The 18690-nt window shown below is 37.8% G+C and overlaps 1 protein-coding gene and 1 pseudogene across 2 annotated transcripts in view; both read left to right on the plus strand.

Annotated features, from left to right (window-relative positions):
- The window catches only part of Mdga2 (MAM domain containing glycosylphosphatidylinositol anchor 2), a 725366-nt gene that overhangs the window by 410482 nt on the left and 296194 nt on the right, over positions 1 to 18690 (plus strand). The window lies entirely within an intron of this gene.
- On the plus strand, positions 96 to 3189 carry LOC121452454 (annotated as a pseudogene).

Here is an 18690-nt window from a genome sequence, read left to right on the forward strand (position 1 = left end):
CATGGTGTTTAATATACGTCACATATTACATCAAATATATCACATAAAGTAGTTCATATATTGCATCCTATGTGTACAACTATGAAAATGACCAGATGAGGAGCAAAGATGAACCTTATGGAACAGAAACAATATTTGATGGGATTCGGAATGTACTAGGAATATAAAAACAATTTGAGGCCCAAAGAGAAGGGTAGCTTTTATTCTCTAAGACTAAGATGTTTGGGAAGAAAATGGGGAAAATATGCAAATAGTAGTTTTAACATTCAGAAACGTTTGCTTCATTAACCTTTTCTGCATATGAAGAAACTGAAGGATATTTTTTTGAGAATATAGGCAAGGGCTGTGTGAGGGGTCTGAGGGAAATTTCTTCAGAGTTGGGGCTTACCCTGAAACATAGAGAACATATTTACCTGGAGGAGGAGGAGCTTGTGGAACTGCATTAAAGTTACAGTCAACTTACTGAAAATTAATACAAGGCAAGGCGATAGGAAGAATGTGATGAAAGTAAGACATTGGATGTGTGTGATCTTGAGGTTCAGATGGGACCTTGTGAGCATTGCAATGGTAGAAAGAGCTTCCAAGTCCTATACAGAAGCATTATGAGAGAACAAGGAGCTGGAGAAAATTGGATTTGACATTGGTGGAGTGAAACCACATGACTCAGTAGTCCAAATCATGTCTATAAATGAGGAATAAAAATATTCAAAAAGAAGTTGATAGGATGAACAGATATTAGATGTTGCATAATAGGTACAGGAGAAACTGCATGTGCACAGAAGAAATGCATAGCCAGTCTGGTATGTGAAACAGGGTATTTCAGTAAAGCATAGCCAATATGCAGAAATATTATAGAAATGTATTTTGTTCAGTTATTTCATTCAACTTGATTTTAGTCATCAATACATATTTCTCATTGCAGCTGACTACTTTTGTGGTTGATTTTGTTTGTTTTTATTTTTGTTTAGTTTTTTTTTTTTCTTTTTGGAGGATAAGGAGACTCAAAGTCTTCCTATGTAGCCAGACTGTCCTGAACTCTTTAAGGGTTGGAAGGTACAGGCACAGGTTTTGATACCTAGTCTATTGGGGTTTGTTGTTGTTTGCTTGTTTGTTTTTATTAAATATACCTCACAAGTATCATATTCAGGAACAGTTGGTGAGTATTTTAAGCTAAAGCAAAATTTATCATTCATATTCATCTTCCTTTCTCATTCCTTGATTGTAAATATTATTATATATAATATAGAAATGCAAGCATTGATGGGCACACATGTAAGTAAATCTTTTGAATATGCACATGCATGAGAGAGATCTACATACAGAGAAGTCTGGTTTGTTTTCAATTTCTGTTTTCATTATCTCATTACTTTCTTCTTCTCTTGCCGTGTTTTATTCCATCTACATATTTGTCCTGGATATTGATGTTAATAATATATTTGTGTTTTAGGCTACTAAGAGAGCATTATGATTATTACAGTTTTATTTCCTTAAAGATACATTTTTATTGATAATCCAGTACATCATCAAAGTATAACTTTGTATATAATTTGTACCATTCTGAATCTTCTGAATATTAAATTCATGCTTGTGTTCCTGGAAAGGGAACTAGATTATTATTGAAGTTAAAAATAGAGTGAAGAAAGACATTGTCCATATTTGCATGCATCTGCATGTTATAGTCTTGTCTCACCTAGTGTGATATCTGTGGGACCCTTTGCAGAAATCAAGAAGGTAGACTCCTGCTGAAGTGTTTTTTTTCTAGCCTCAGACACAGTCTGTGTGAAATGGGGGATTTGGAAGGCCTGGTTTTTAAAGTCTAGTCTGTTACTGACTTTCTCCTGCCACGGAGCATAGCCCTTGAAAATATGTGGTTTGAAAACATCATATTTCAGAGCAAAACTTTATTCTTAAACTGTTTTTGTTGTAGTAGGAGCGGCGGGGCTGCGTCCCCAGCACCCCGACCGCCTGCTTGGCTAGCTTAACTTATGCCCCGAAATAATTACACGGAAACTGTATTTTTTTAAACATTGCTTGGCCCATTTCTATCTAGCCTCTTCTCAGCTAACTCTCACACCTGTACTAGCCCATTTCTTATAATCTGTGTAGCCCACGAGCTGGCTTACTAGGAATGATCTTAACCTGCGTCTGCCTGGAGTGGGAGAATCATGGCGACTCCTTGACTCAGCTTCTTTCTCCCAGCATTCTGTTCTGTTTACTCCACCCACCTATGTTTTAACCTATGAGGGCCAAGCAGTTTCTTTATTGCTTAACCAATGAAATCAACAGATAGGAAGATGACCCTCCTCCATCATGTTTCTGACAAAATGTAAGCAGATGTCTTGTCAAGCAAGATAGGAGCCCATGTCAGACAAACGTATGACTATATCTAAAATCCTACTTGTGAATCAGTGAGTTATATTGGGGTTACTTACAAGAATATGAGTTAAAGGTCACTTCCAGGAGCAGAAATGGCTCAATCACGGCTGCACCAAAAACATACCACGTCAGGTGACATTCACTAAAGCTGAAAACCTGGGATACATTGGACAGCCTCCAGAAAGATCATCAGGTTAGGACAATGTCCTTTTTGCCTGTTTCATTTGGTCTGAGCCTCTTCTAGGGAGTTGGCTGGTCTTTGTTTCTTCTAGGCCCTTTGGTGGGTTTCTGTTTCCTTCAGCTGCAGAAAGCAGCCTGTCTGAACTTCTTTTAAAAAGCCAGCTTCTGTTTTTCCTGATACTACTGGGATGCAAGGAAGCAGAGGCTTGGGTGCTTTCAAGATTCAGCCTCACCTGTGATCCACTGCCAAGGCTGAGGAAGCCATTGCTGCTAGAAGTGTAATGGTTGTTAATATTGCTCTACAAGAGGTGCTGAAGACAGCTGACATCCATGATGACCTAGCATATGGCACTTGTGAAGATGCCAAAGCCTTAGACAGGAGTCAGACCCATCTTTGTGTGCTCACATCAAATTGTGATGGGCCTAGGAATGTCAAGTTTGTGGAGGCGCTTTGTGCTGAGCAACAAATCAACCTAATTAAGGTTGATGGCAACTAGAAACTAGGGCTTTTGTTAAATTGATCTAGATGGGTAGCCATGGGAAGTGGTTGGTTGCAGTTGTATAGTAGTTAACTATGGCAAGGAATTTCAGGCCAAGGATGTCATTGAAGAGCACTTCAAATGCAAGAAATGAATTAATAAAACCTTTGGCTCATAGGAAGAAAAAGGCTTGCCTGGTAGTGACCCTCAGCTCTTTTTTTTATTATTTATATATTATTTAAATCACTGCTTGGTCTATTAGCTCTAGATCTTCATTGGTTAGGTCTTATATCTTAATTAAAACCATTTCTATTAATCTGTGTATTGCCACAAGGCTATACCTTCCCTGCAAAGTTTCAGTAAGTTTGTCTCTGGCTGGGCTCCATGGCTTCTCCTTGACTCTGCCTTCTTTCTCCCAGCATTCAGTTTAGTTTTCCCCACCTATATCTGTTCTACCCTATTACAGGCCCAAAACAGCTTCTTTATTAACCAATGGTATTCACAGCTTTAGAGGGGAATCCCACATCACCTCCCCTTTTCTGTCTAAGTGAAAAGGAAGGTTTTAGTTTTAATATAGTTAACTTTAATGCTTATACATTCTTGGCTGGAGGGGCTTAGTGAATATAGTCAAACTTAGGGACTTCAAGAATCTGAGTTCTTTGTTTTCTTGTCTTTATTAGCTTCTCTATAGGATGTAGTGTTTCACCTCTTTTTAGAACAACCTTATTTTACCTCCATGTAAACATCTGGTTTTAAAACTCCCTGTTGTTTCACTCCCTTTTACATTCTGTCTTATTCAAGTTCCTCCAAGGTGGAAGGAAGTAGAAAATTTATTTGATGAGGCAGGTGAGAGGCCAATGGGAAAAGAGCTTGCCCAGTCAGTCTGATGACCTGTGTTTGTTCCTGAGTTTCCATGTACTTTTACACACACACAAACACACACACACACACACACACACACACACACACAAATAATGAATAAAATAAAAAGATGATCATTTATTTCAAAAGAAAATTGCAATGTTCAGATCATGGAACTCTCCAAAAGCCACCAGGAGGTTCGCACTTGTAAATAGAAGCAAAGAGCCTTCATTCAAGCTTAAGCTTGGATTCTCCATCATAAGCAGCAGTTGAGACTAGAAAGTGCTCAACCCAGTTGCAGTAGGGTTTTTATCATAGTAGAGGTTCAGGTGAGGGGATTTTCATGATTCAGGACCCTAATTGGCTGACATTTATCTAGGGGTCTTTTCAAAATGGGAATATGTGAATTAGTGGCATTTATTGACCTTCTGTCATCTTATTTAATGTTTAGAATGTTGGGTACTTTCCTTTAGATGCTGGCCCTCCCTGATGGTATCAGTTTATGGCTTTCCCTGGAACCCAGTGTTGCCTGCCATTAAACTTTAACTCAGGCCTGCTTTTTAGCTGGTTTTTATTAAGAGTCATGGCAACCGTGTGGCCAAGTTGTTATGGACCCATGTGACCAAGCTGTCTGAGTCCCACAAAAATAAGCTTAAATATTTTGCCTTCTTTCAACAAAAAGCTACTTTAGCTTTATGATAGTGACATAGAAAGGAATCATGATGCCTAATTGGATTCAAAGATACATAGTTGTAATTATTAGTCTAAATTAAGAAGTGAAAAATTATATAGACCAAGTTCTCTGTCTTATTTGAAAACCAAGTGAGGAATATTTTCAGTTTTTAAATAGATATGCATATATGCATAAAGGGAAGGAAAACGATATGCTTGCCTCCTTGGCTTCCGTTCTGTGGGAGTCAGCAAGTCCGGCATTATTATAAGCAATGGTGCAGTGAAACAGCGAAACCACTGAACTGGAAAACACCACGGGCAGAAAGAAAGGGTTATTTGAGGACCAAACTGCCATGGCTGTTTGTTGGAGAGCAGAGAGAACAGAACACGGCAGGAAAGCAAATGAATCTTATGACAGTCAGTCAGTGGTGGTGGGGGATAGGGAGTGGAAAGATGGGAAATGGCTTTCTGATAAACAGAAACATACTCTTGAGCTTCTGTTTACCCAACAGCAATACTTTTACCTTAGCAGAGTCCTGTTTAGGACACTATCGTTTTGGGAGCTGCCATAGAACTAACAGTTTGTCAAGCTGGCCAGCCTGATAAGTGTTTTGTAGCAGGCTTGTCTATATTCCACAGGACAGTAGACTGCTGATTCATGTTCTGGTTTTCATTGAAATATTAGGGAGACAACCATGTTCTTCTGGACACTCAAAGCCTTCATCTTCATCTAGGTGAAGATTATTCCTCCACGGTTGAAGTCTGTGTCTCTTGGTGTCTGCTGGTTAAAAATTAATACCATTCAGAAACAATTTCTAAGTTCTGATATCTGGCCAAACATAACCCAACCTAGCCACACCGAATAAAAAAAACTAATCACTTCACCTTTGCCAATCTCTTTAAGGGCTTCTTCATCCAAATATCTAAGGAGTTCTTTGTGAATGAGAAAACAGAACACTCAAGAAAAGATAAAAAATGATAAAAGATGATTTACTCTGAAGCAAACTATGAGCAACAATTGCTCAGAAACACGGATTTAGCTTGTTCTGAATTCACTTTCTAAAGTGATAATAGATCATTGTTTTAGCAGAAACACAGAGAAAATCATAAATTAAGGTGCTTCTCATGTACATCAGTGGAGTCCTTAAGTGGTAAGATTAAAACACAGAGGGAAAGCTCTGTTACAGGGCTCAGAGGCATCTGACAGCATAGCCTTTGTTTGGTGGCAGCTAAGTCTGCACATAGAATGTCCCTTTCAGGAACTTTCTCTTATGTCTTTATAAATGTAAATAGATTCATCAGCAAAATCATGACTGACTATAATGCCTGGGTTAAAAAATAAAAAAGAAAAATCTCAGTTCTTTGAAGCTTTTAATAAGCAAGCAATTCATTAATAATTAACACATTTTAAGATGAAAATGATATAAAAATTAGCAACATTCTGTGGTATGAAACAGCCCTCTGGTCTCTTTGATATTTTCTGTTTGTTATCATGGAGTCAGACTTGATCAATGGGAGGTATAATCAATTCGAGCCAGCACAGTTCTTTTGGTACATTCCACCTTTTCTCTCTTTTCCCTGTTTGTATCCTAAGAGCCTCATAAGACTAAGAAACAAAACAAACAAAAAGCTCCTAGCACCTCTATTTCTGAAACTGCTAGGTTTACTCACAACTCTGTAATATATTCTGAGAAAATTTTTTGAGATGTATTATTTAGTCTTGGAAAATTTCTTGCACAAGATTACTTAGGTGTACAAATTCTAAAGAGTTCTCAAATTCAAATGTACCCATACGTACTACAAAATAAAGAGCCTGGGTCTGAGAGCCGGCCCAGAGGGGGATGAGAAACAAGCTCACATTCTTCCTCTAAGACTTCTAAACCAGTACCTGAGGGCTCCACCTTTATAATCTCAGAGGCAATGCTTCTGAGACTTAGCTTTCGTATGAATTTGCTGAAATATATTCCATTGGTAGCAGCAGCTTTTATCATTATGTATTATTAAAATCATTATTTTAGATATCAGAAATACATTCAGTATTGAAAAGAAAGGGACCACCACTCCAACAGAGGTGTCTGGGGAGGGCAAACTTTACTTTTGATCAAGAGGGTGTGCTTTGGAGATGAACACACAGAGATAGAATGTGAATTTGGTTTTGATTCTAACTCAGGTGGCAGCTATACCTTTTCCCCATTGGCTGGAGTCTGACCTCACAACCTTATACAGTTGACTAGTCTGATTAAGCATGCAGTTACTGGACTGTGGTAGAGGCCACTACTCCAGATTAACAAATTCTAGAATAGGGCAGTGGGCCTTTGTGTAAACAAAGGTTTACTGGGTGAGGAAGAATGAAACGTTTGCATAGAAGTAGCCCAAGGTGGGGAAAATAAAATTTTAATTTCTTGTCATAACCACAAGGTTTATAGTATTGACATGAAAAGGTACATTTTGATATTTTTATGTAGATTATGGCATCTATATTGAACGTGTTAAATGAGGAAATGTAAAGTTCATTTGACTGGAACACAGTGAATGAATGAATGAATGAATGAATGAATGAATAAATAAATTAGTAAATAAATAAATGAATAAAATAAGGAGGACTTGACTGCTCCTAGGGGGAGGAGAAGGTGTATTGTAGGTAGGAGGGAGAGCAAAGCCAGGGGCAGAGGCAGAAACATCTGGGAGAGTCCAGAGTGAGCATGGGCCAGACTGAGCTAGGCCATGTCAGGAAAGAGAGAGGAAGCAACCAGAGGGGAGGATTTGGCCAAGAGTGGCTTGCTTGGATCACGAGACTGGCAGAGTTGAATGGGGGCAAAGGAAATAGGGGAAGGAAGCCCAGTCAAATACCTGGGCTGGAGAGTTCAGAGTAGGGGACAAGGTTTGCCAGTCAGGCTGACCCTGCAACAGGTAGGAATCAAGGGATGTTGGGAGAACCTGGTTCTGTTTTGATATGTTAATAGGCACCTGAGCTTTGTGCCAGGTTTGAAACCTAACAGATATAAAAAGTGAAGGGAGGACCAGTCAGGATCCTCTCTTTTTATTGAAGATGGTAGGATTTAGGCATTATGCTGGTCTGACACCTGGCAGGATGAACTCAAGCAATCCCCCGGTCAGCCCAAGGTCCTATGATTGCCACTACTTGTGTAATCTGTATCCAGGTGCAAAAGCTCCCCTTAAGATACAAGCTCCACCCATTCCTGCTCTCCTTTCCTACTGTTGTTCTGAAGAGGTAACCAGTTTTTGCTTCTCTCTCTCTCTCCCTCCCTCCCTCCCTTCCTGCCTTCCTCTCTTCCTCCCTTCCTCCCTCTCCCTTCTCAGGAAACTCTCCACAAATTCTGTATGCATGGAGTATTTGTCTCTCCCCAACTACCCCACTGTGAGGCCTCTCACCCTCTCACCATGCAAGGTCCCTCTCACACAGAACCATTACAGAAGATACTAAAAACAAACTACTGTCTGCTCTGTCTAATCCCCTCACTCACTCTCCTGCTACAGCTGCTTGTCATGTTTTCCATAACACACGTGACAAGTGCCACTGTTTACATGATGTGATCGATACTTTTAATAAATTTCTCAATTCAAGAGAAAGCCATTTAGTTCACCTTCATGTGTTGTAGCTCAATTTTTACTGAACTGTAGTCTCTAAAGCAAAAAACACATTTGCTTTTTCATAACTGCATTTAAAGCTTTTTAATTATTATGTTTTATTGAAAACAGATTTTTTTCCATGCCCTGTATTCTGATTAGAGTTCGCATTCGCCAGCTCTTCTCAGATCCTCCACACACCCCCACTCACCCAAATGCAGACACTTCTATCCATCGATAGAATATAAATAGGCATTTAAAATAATAATGAGAATGGTAAGATAAATGAAGATGAAAACAAATAAATGAGCATTTTAAAAGGAGCAAAAGAGAAAGCACGAGAAACACACATAGATGCTGAGTCACACAAATCCACACACAGATAAAACCCATAAAAACAAAGCAAAAGAAACACACACAAAGATGCTGAGGCACCCAAATTCACATTCAGAGAAAATCTATAAAGGCAAAACAGAAACCATAACATATAAGCAAAAGATCTGTAAGAAGGAAAAAATACCAAAACAAAGCACTGTAAGACAAAACCTTCCAAAATTGTCATTTAGTTTATTTTGTGTTGGCTATCTACTGGTGGGAGATACATGCATACATGTATACTCAATGAAGCTACTTTGAAAGTACTTCTGGGAAAAAGGCTTTACTTTTGTTGGTAATCAAGGACTTATATCCTTCAGAGTGAACTTGGGTCTCAACTGTCTTGGTCTATCATTGTTTTTATTTAATCAAACCTTTGTTCCAAAACATTGAAAGGCATTATTGTTGTTTAAATATTCCTTCAGGTCATGCTTAGATCTATTACCAGAATGTAATCTTAGTAATCAAATGGAATTATAGCTATGGGAAATATCTTAATTTTTTTCTCATTATCTCTTTTGAGATGTAGCAAGTGACTGCTAATGTACTTATCTTAAAAGCAACTTCAAGAAATTTATTCTGTTATTTATTTTAGTGGCTAAAAAAGTACTGTTATATTCAATTGAGCCTAATTATGTTGACTATTTGCCAAATATACTCTAATTAATTTAATTAATTGAAGTAGTAAGTCTTGTCACTGTAGTCTTCTATGAATATAATATATTGAAAATAATATTATAATACAGCATGGTTGGTAAATGCTATTCAGAGAACATCTGAATTAAATACCCCCCAAAAATAGCCCAGAAAATGAGTATAACTTCCTCTTTCTCTGAGCTCTGGTTTTGCTTTCTTCCAGACTGGATACATTAAAACCTTCTGCCATTCAGATGCTTACATGGTTTCTGTCTACTTGTACTTGTGAACCAGTGTTCTACAGCTTTCTAAATATTAACTGCATCAATTTACATAATTAACATACATTTCTGTTGTGAAGGAGGGGCTGTCAAACTAATAACTGCTTTCATTATCTTGGGCTTTAGATTAGAACCAAATGTCTAACCAAAACTGACATATGTATCAGTGACCAAAGATGAATTGGAGGATGCTGTCTTCACCTGCAGATGCTCGAAGAGTGACTGCAATAAACTCAGAACTATGTAGAATGGCATGCTTGTGAACTGTCAGGAGGAAGTATATGTGGTCATGTGGGTACTCTAACTCTAGGATTTGTAGATCCAGTTCTTAATTTCAATATAACTAGCTATGGAACACTAGTTAAGATACCAAATATAGAAGCAGTTGTTATTGGTAAAACACATATCTTGATACTCTGCTGTAAAAATGTTTAGATGAGTTTTATATAATGTGATAAGAAGCTTCATAGGGGTCAAGGGTCAGTGTTGTGCCAGCCATTGTTGTTGCTATGGCGGCCCTACCATCATTCTAAATAGTGCTAAGAGAAGGTGGCACTAGATTTTTGTAATTTACTCCATCAAAGAGGATTGAGTAGGCTTCTGTGACCATTTCAGGTGGCTGGAAGGCCAGGATGTTGCATGACAACCCTATGGATAACACCTCTCTTTGAACATGTGGGACTATACTGGTGGTCAGGTCAGGAGAAAGTGTTCATCAGTGAAAGAGACTATCAGTCTTTTTTCTTTAGTTGACTTATTAGAAATCCCCATTGTTATGGCCATTATGAGCATATGATTTATGTCCATCATGGCACATTTTTTTTTCTAATTCGTGTGTGTGTGTGTTGTGTATTGACACTGATATGAACTTCCAATACCCAAGTGATGGGATTGCAGGTGTGCATTAATATGCTTAGTTAAAAGAGAGATACTTAAAAACTGCGAAGATTAAATAAATACATCCTGTAAAATAATAATTCTGTACCCTTTCTTACAGATAAAGTAACTAAACAACATATTATGAAGATCTGTGACTATTAGTGTTGTATATTTTCCCAAAGATTTAGAAAAGTAATTATTTGTCTCCCGATCAGTAGAAAATATCACTAGATATATTGAAATTGTCTTGCTCGTATTATTAATTACTAACTTTCAAAATTCCTTATATCTGTATGTATACACATTTCAAACTTCATATCCAGAATCCTCACTAACCCCATAGCTACGGTATTTGCTTTCTCCACTATATTATAGAAGGCATAAGGAGTCACTTGCTTTTCAGTTGGGATAGCGTCTCTATGCATATTAGAGTGTTCTACACCTTGATTAACATCTGTGTCTTTCTGCCTTGGTATTCACTTGCTGTGGGTATATCACAGGTGGGTTCATTTTCCTCTGTTTGAGTCTGAAAATGAAAGCTAAAATGGATCTACTGCATCTCTCTGACTGCTGTACACCTGGAGATTTTTCCTATTTGCAGTCTGTCTGTTAATTGCAGAGGTTAAAAAGAAGAAGACATCCAGGCATAAGTAGTGTTGTTCAGGGTAGATGCGGCAAGCATAGATATTGCCCTTCCTTCCTTGGGTAATCTGGATTCATAATCTTTTAACAAGTGTTGGGCATAAACTTGTAAGGAGTTTCAGTTGAAATCATAAATAAAAGGTGTCTAGATCACAGACTACCATGAAACAACCAAAACTTTCAGACTCAGAGAGAAATATTGGATGCTGCAAAAAGTAAAATATGAATGCATATGTCCACATTTATGCAGAAATGAATGATTTATACAGAAAGTAAGTCTTTCTCTCTTGGAATGGAACGATCCCATTTTGTTTTATTTGACCTGTAAAGAAAACAATGTATAAAAGAAATAGTAAGCTAGTTGCCAAGTGTTTGCATATGGATCTTCACAATATTCTGAACTTGAAATGATGTGGGAAGTCCTTCTGTATATGTGTTGCTTTTCTTGGTTAATGAATAAAGTTGTTTCGACCAGTGGCTTAGCAGAATAGAGCTAGGTGGGAAAACTAAGGTAAAATTAAACTGAATGCTAGGAGAAAGTGGGTAGAGTCAGTGAGAAGCCATGGAGCAACCAGAGGAGAAAAAGACAAGCTGAGAGCCAGAACCTTGCCAGTATGCCACAAACCTCAATGCAGAATATAAAATAATAGAAATGAGTTAATTTAAGATATAAGCGCTAGCTAGCAATATATTTAAGTGATTGGCCAAGAAGTGATTTATATAATATAGTTTCTGTGTGATTATTTTGAGTCAGGGCCTCCAGGAAAGGAATAAGCAGCCTCTCCCAACTACATATAAATCTCTAGTCATAAAGAACAGTAGATTTACATAGACATATGTGTAGGGGAGCTAGTATGCACATAGGTCATGGTAGCCAAATGCAGCTGCTTCAAATATTTTTAAATTTTCCAGGTTACTTGACTCTAACACTTCACTTGAAAACTTCTTCTCTGAACCAGATATACTAGCTTCTAGGGCAAATATCAACTGACACATTTTGAATCATTTCTGCGAGTGAAAGTCTCCTAAACAGTTGAGCTTCTGTTAAGAAAGTCTTGAACCAAGTACATTGTCACAAACAAGACAGTGAAAAACTCAGTGCATACCCATGGGCCCAGTACTAGATTTCCCCACTGAATTGCATGAGCATGTCTCAGATTTCCACTGTGGATACGGGAGAGAATTGTTTTAGATAGTTCCTTAATCAGACACATGTTTCTCCATTTTCTGTTGATAAAATTCATTCCCTTGAGGAAAGAAGGAAGTAAAAAATACTCAATAATTTATATGAAATCATCATTCCATGAATAATATTAGACCCATAATGACACATAATGTTATACAGACATGGCAGTTCTGTAGAGACTTTCTTTACTTTTACATAGCCAAAGGTAATTTGCCATCCTGGGATCCTTTACTTTATATTCAATCTGTCAAACTACTTATTGGGTTTGCCAATGTTTGTGTATTTCTACTGACTATATGAATTACTGCAATGGATACATTTCCATGGAGGAAATATATTCACACAGTACTGTCCTGAGCACCTAACTCTTCAGCCCAAAGGGCACAAGCCTCTTCACTTATGTTGTCGATGTTAACCTGGCTGTCTCTGGGGTGGTAGCGCATACACTTTCAAAGACTAGCAAAGTGACCATGACAGCCACTCTATGAGACAAGAAGGAAGATGCAAGTTTCATTTGTTCAGAATCAACCTTAATTTCTTTTTGATGCTGTGACCGAGAATTCAAACTGACCTGAATTTGTCCTTTCCCCATTCTCCACACAATACTGTGTTTTAAACCTTTGCCTGCTGCATTCTCTGCAAGAACTCTACTTCCATGTTGTATCCCCAGTTTTCTTTCTAGTTTATATTTGAAGATAAATATCTTCTGGCAACTTAGTTGCCAGGCATGGCCTTGCCCTCACTCAGTCATCTTTAAAGCTGTAAATAAAAGTAGGTCATTTTAAGTTGTGATAGAGATGAAGATAATTATCTTAATATCTATAACCTGCATGATGAAGAGCAAAAATGGCAACACTACTAGAGTCAGTGGCTTTGGTTGCCACACTGAAATTAGTTTGAAATAAGTTCCCCCATTGCTTTTTTTTTTTTTTAATTATGACGCGGGAGTGCCTTAAGGATAGATAACAGCACCAAATATCTTTAGTGGCACTGGAACAGTTCTCTGTGTGTTCCTTTGTCAAGTCCCTCTGATAAGTGATAAATTTTATTGCGTTTTTGAACTGATATGTGTGTAAGGAAGGGGGGTGTAAAGGGAGGCAGAAACAAGCAAAAATAGAAATATTAGTAAAGAGAAAAGAAGAAAAGGGCAGAAGGGGGGACAATAAGCTGAAAATAGACTCAGAAAAATGAGCTGTTAGTTCTCCTGTTTGTTAGTCTTTAACTGAAAGCATGTCCAACTGAATGAGCAAACTTGCATCAGCAAATGTTTTTGTTTCACTGGATATGGTGGTTTATGTCTTTAATCCGAACATTCAGTGGGGAGAGACAAAAGGACCTCTGTGAGTTCAAAACCAGTATGGTCTTCAAAGCAACTTCTAGGACCAACCAGAACTGCATAGTGATACCTTGTCCCTGCCAACTGGCCCACAAATTTTCTTGTTTCTAATGCATGTACAATACAGACACAGTATGGTTGGGTAACAGAAGGAGTATAAACACAAGCACCTCAGATTAATGTATTTCTTACCTGAAGTCTAATACATTTTCTGCATAAATAGTTCTCATCTTGTTTGGCTAGACTCAATAAAATACTGAAGTGGTTGTGGCCTTCAAAAGAAAGTAAGGAGATATGTTTGTTTGTTTGTTTGTTTGTTTTTGTTTTTAAATTTTTGCTTTGTCAGTCAGGCGGTAGTGGCACTTGCCTTTAATCCTAGGACTCCAGAGATAGAGGCTGGCAGATCTCTGTGAGTTCAAGGCAGAACTGGTCTACAAGAGCTAGTTCCAGGACAGGCTCCAGAGCTACAGAGAAACCCTTTCTCAAAATACAAAAAAAAAAAACCCACAACAACAAAGTAATCTTTGCTCTGTCACCTTAGAAGGTAACATGTGTCAATCATCTTTTAAAGTCCAATCAGAATAATTGTTGTGCTGTTTTTGTCTTTTATTGCAAAAAATATATTTTTCTATTCCATACCTTAGTTTATAGTACTTTCCTAATAATGAAGGCTTTGGATTAAGTAAGAAACATTCATCACCTCACAGTTTTTCATGGCTAGGTTTGTGTTCAGGGACTAACATAAAGCTCCTACTTACTGTTACCAAGCTAGCATTTGTTTTCAATTCTGACTCGGGGATAATCTATCCAAAGATAATGTATGTTGCCTGGTTTCAAGACACCGCTTTCAGAAAGCTGGAGAGAGAGCAGGAGCGGGCACCCAGGAAGAAAACCTCAGCATCTTTGTAACATAATTTTTGAGGAAAAATCCTGTAAGCCATGATGAATTTATTATGTTAGTGAGAAGTGTCAGTAGATCCTTACTGAACAGAAGCTTTTAAGGTTGTCAGTTTAACCAATTTGAATAACTTGGCTATTGTTTGTCTTATTTCTCGACCACCGGGAGTTGAATAGTGTATAATCACAGGCAAGTTCCTAATGTTTCTATTATCCTTCCCGGTTGACAGAAGGGAAGGTCTCCCTATATCATAGAGGTGCTAGAGTTAATAAGGTCAATATGTGAAAAGTATGCATAAATGCAATGTGATGGATACATCTTCATTGTGTTCTTAACAATTTGCTCCGTTATTTAAACTAATGATATTTTTAGACTTTTCTTCAATTTCTGAGATTATAATATAGTTACAATATTTTCCCTTTAGATCCTACCTCCAAACTATTCCATACACCTCTCCTTTCTCTGTTTCAAATGTCTTGCCTCTTTTTTCATAAATTTCACAAATGTAATACTGATATATTCCTAAATATAGTCTATGCAGTCCACATCATGCTACTTATATAGTGTTTATTGGGTTGACAGTTTAGTATTGCTGGGTCTTTCCTGAAGAAGACTATTTCTCCCACTTCCAGCATTCCTTATTTGTGTGCAGTTCTTTCTGTAGGGCTGTGGCCCTGTGGACTTTCCTGCTCCACTCTTTAGGCAGGCCTACCTGTGAGGCATTAACTTCCTCAATTATGGAATCAAAGATATACAGGCTGAGCAAATGGATCAAAAGACAAGCTTCTTAGTTTTAAACATAGTTTTACCACTTCAAAGTCAATGGAGGACGAATGTATTCTAAACAAATAGGACCAGGAAGGAAACAAATTTTGCTATCCTAATAGCTTACAAAATAGAATTCAAGTGAAGAAAAGATGCTTATTATTGTTTAACTTTTTGTCTAATTTTCTTGAGAGTATCCATATGGTATTATTTTTATTAATGCATGCTTTTGACTTTTTTATTTACCTAAATCTTCATGATGTTCTGTTATGTTTACATTCTAGGACTATCCCTTATAAAGAACACATTAGATTTTTTTGAAAAAGAAAATTCCTGGGGGCTGGAGAGATGGCTCAGCAGTTAAGAGCACTGACTGTTCTTCCAGAGAACCTGGGTTCAATTCCCAGCACCCACATGGCAGCTAACAACTGTCTGTAACTCCAGTTATAGGGAATCTGATACCTTTCAATCAAAAACACATAAAATAAAAATTAAATAAATTTAAAAGAAAATAAAATTTCTTTATTGTGACATTCCATTGTTATATTTAGCCACAATTTGACACACTTCCAACATACTATTCAAATCCTATTTTATATGATTGTCTTAATTTTATCTTAGTGATTTTATCCCTTTTGATTACTATAGTTTTTGACTTTAAAAGGGTTTAAAATTCATACTTTTTTCTTACTTTATTTTATTTTTTTCTTTTTTTATTGAGAAAAGAAGAAAAAAAACATAAACAAAAAAAAACAAGTTTCCACCTCCTCCCAGCCTCCCATTTCCCTCCCCCTCCTCCCACCCTTCTCTCCCTCCTCCCACCCTTCTCCCCCTCCCCCCACTCCTCTCCCCCTCCCTCTCCAGTTCACAGAGCAGTCCGGGTTCCCTGCCCTGTGGTAAGTCCTAGGTCCTCCCCTCTCCGTCCATATCTAGGAAGGTGAACATCCAAACTGGCTAGGCTCCCACAAAGCCAGCACATTAAGTAGGATCAAAACCCCGTGCCATTGTCCTTGGTGTCTCATCAGCACTCATTGTTCGCCATGTTCAGAGAGTCCGGTTTTATCCCATGCTTTTTCGGTCACAGTCCAGCTGGCCTTGGTGAGCTCCGCGTAGATCAGCTCCACTGTCTCAGTGGGTGAATGCACGCCTCGTGTTCTCCCTCCTTCTGCTCCTCATTGGGACCTTGGGAGCTCAGTCCAGTGCTCCTGTGTGGGTCTCTGTCTCTATCTCTATCCATCACCAGATGAAGATTCTATGATGATATGCAAGATATTCGTCAGTATTGCTCTAGGATAGGGTCATTTCAGGTTCCCAATCCTCAGCTGCCCAAGGAACTAACTGGGAACCTCATCTTGGGCCCTTGGGAGCCCCTCTAGGGTCAAGTCTCTTGCCCACCCTAAAGTGGCTCCCTTAACTTTTTCAGCATGAAATAGCCTATTTTTTTGGTTTTTTGGAGACAGGGTTTCTCTGTGGTTTTGGAACCTGTCCTAGAACTAGTTCTTGTAGACCAGGCTGGCCTCGAACTCACAGAGATCCGCCTGCCTCTACCTCCCGAGTGCTGGGATTAAAGGCGTGTGCCACCACTGCCTGGCAGCATGAAGTAGTCTAAGTTAAACTTTTAACAACACTTCAACTCAATAATTCATTCCATGGAATATTAAACTTGTATAAACTATGTTAGTGCTGGCAATTAAGCTGTGACAAAAAACATGCCGCAGCTTCCAGACCCCGTTTTTTTAACTATGGAAGGACACATTTTGTGGTTTGTGTACTGTAGCATCTTTGGAAGGAGGAAGGAAGAAGGGAGGGAGAGGGGAGAGACATGCAGACAACTAAGAAAGAAAGAGAAAGGAGAGAGCTTAGGAACTTCAGTGAACATAAATTCAATGCGTATCAGCCACCGGGTTATTTAAGTTACTTAGAATAGCTACTAATTTATATCAGTATCAAGTTATAAGATTTGATGTTATATGTGTTTATTTTTAATGAACAAAATGGCCAGAAATGGTTCTGAGAGATTTCAATAGCAGTCCAATTTGCAGCTGGTTGATTGTTTTCCTTACTATTATCTTCAAAGCAATTTTGTATGGATAAAGATGTTTTGTCTAGCTTTTGAGGGAGCATTAACTACTAATACATGTTCATTAAAGAATATCAAGGGAGAAGAATTTAAGTCAAGAAGATATATAACACAAAATCAGGGTAAAGTTTTCAATATTAAGCAATTCAAAAATGAATAAATGCTTTTGATCTAGATTTGTATATATATAAACATGTGTTTATAATATGCTATTTGTTTAACATATATTAAGTAGATAGATGATAGATAGATAGATAGATAGATAGATAGATAGATAGATAGATCAAGTAGTATTCTTTTCCACCATGGGATCATTTAGGAAGGAGATCTAAGAATTTATTTCTTAAGGGGATGAATTATAGAAGGCTCTTATTCATGGGATTTTTCTCCAGGTTGAAACCTTTGCCATTACATATGAGTCAAGGGTGCAATAGTATGGAGGGCTCTAGAAACAACCTTTGAGGTACACAGGTAGGAGAGTTCATGGGTATGATCGCCTACATTTTAATAGAGTGGATTCCAAGTTTGAATTTTAGTATAGAATCATACTGTAATACCATTTTAGTTCAAAGACAAGTTTACTTACAATGTTATCTTACAATTATTTTGGAGACTTTACATTTTTAAACCCATTTTTATATGTATGAGTGCTTTGATTGCAGTGAATATCTATGTACAATTGACTTGCCTGTTCAGAGCATAGATAAGCCCTGAGAGGAGAATATCAGGTGCCCTGGAAACTGGCATTAGAGAGGGTTGTGAGTCACTAAGTGGGTGTTTGTAAACAAGCCAATCCCCTGGAAGAAAAGCCAGTTCTTTCAACCATTGAGTCATCTCTCCAGTCTCGAGATTTGGTGTTGTGGGGGAGATATGTGTATTTTGTGTAGTTCCTAGCCCAAAGAATGTAATTAATATGCATGCCATTGTTACTACTACATTTCCTGTAGTCGCTCCTACTCTACACAAAAGTGTTTCAGCATGACTTAAAGGAGAACTAGAAAAAGAGCCTGCCAGATTGGGTTAGAAAAATGAAGTCCTGGACAGCTGATGAGGCATCTGACAATACTCATTAAAATATGTAAACATTATTTTTCTGGTATCAGTAAACTGTTGTAGTGTCAGAATTGAAATATAGAAATTTCTTGTTCCATTGGAAAGAAAGATATTTGGAACAATCTGAAATGTAATACTCGTTTCATGAGACAGAAGTGATGGGTATCTAAACTGTGGTATGCAGAATGTGGAATGTGCCAAGATTAGAACTGTTTCAGCTTGGGTAGTAAAAGAGTAATGACTCAAAGATGACCATGATGTAACATAGTAAATTAAATAAGTTTACCTCCTTTACTTGTAATAGTAACCACAGGAAGAAAAGGCCCATAGAATAGAGAAACCATTGGGGAAAAATGAATTAGATTTAAGTTTCAGATTTCTATTAACAAAAAGTATATATATA

The sequence above is a fragment of the Microtus oregoni genome, unplaced genomic scaffold (genome assembly GCF_018167655.1).
Source record: "Microtus oregoni isolate MIOR12 unplaced genomic scaffold, Mior012 000009F_ref0000495, whole genome shotgun sequence".
In the NCBI taxonomy this organism is placed as follows: domain Eukaryota; kingdom Metazoa; phylum Chordata; class Mammalia; order Rodentia; family Cricetidae; genus Microtus; species Microtus oregoni.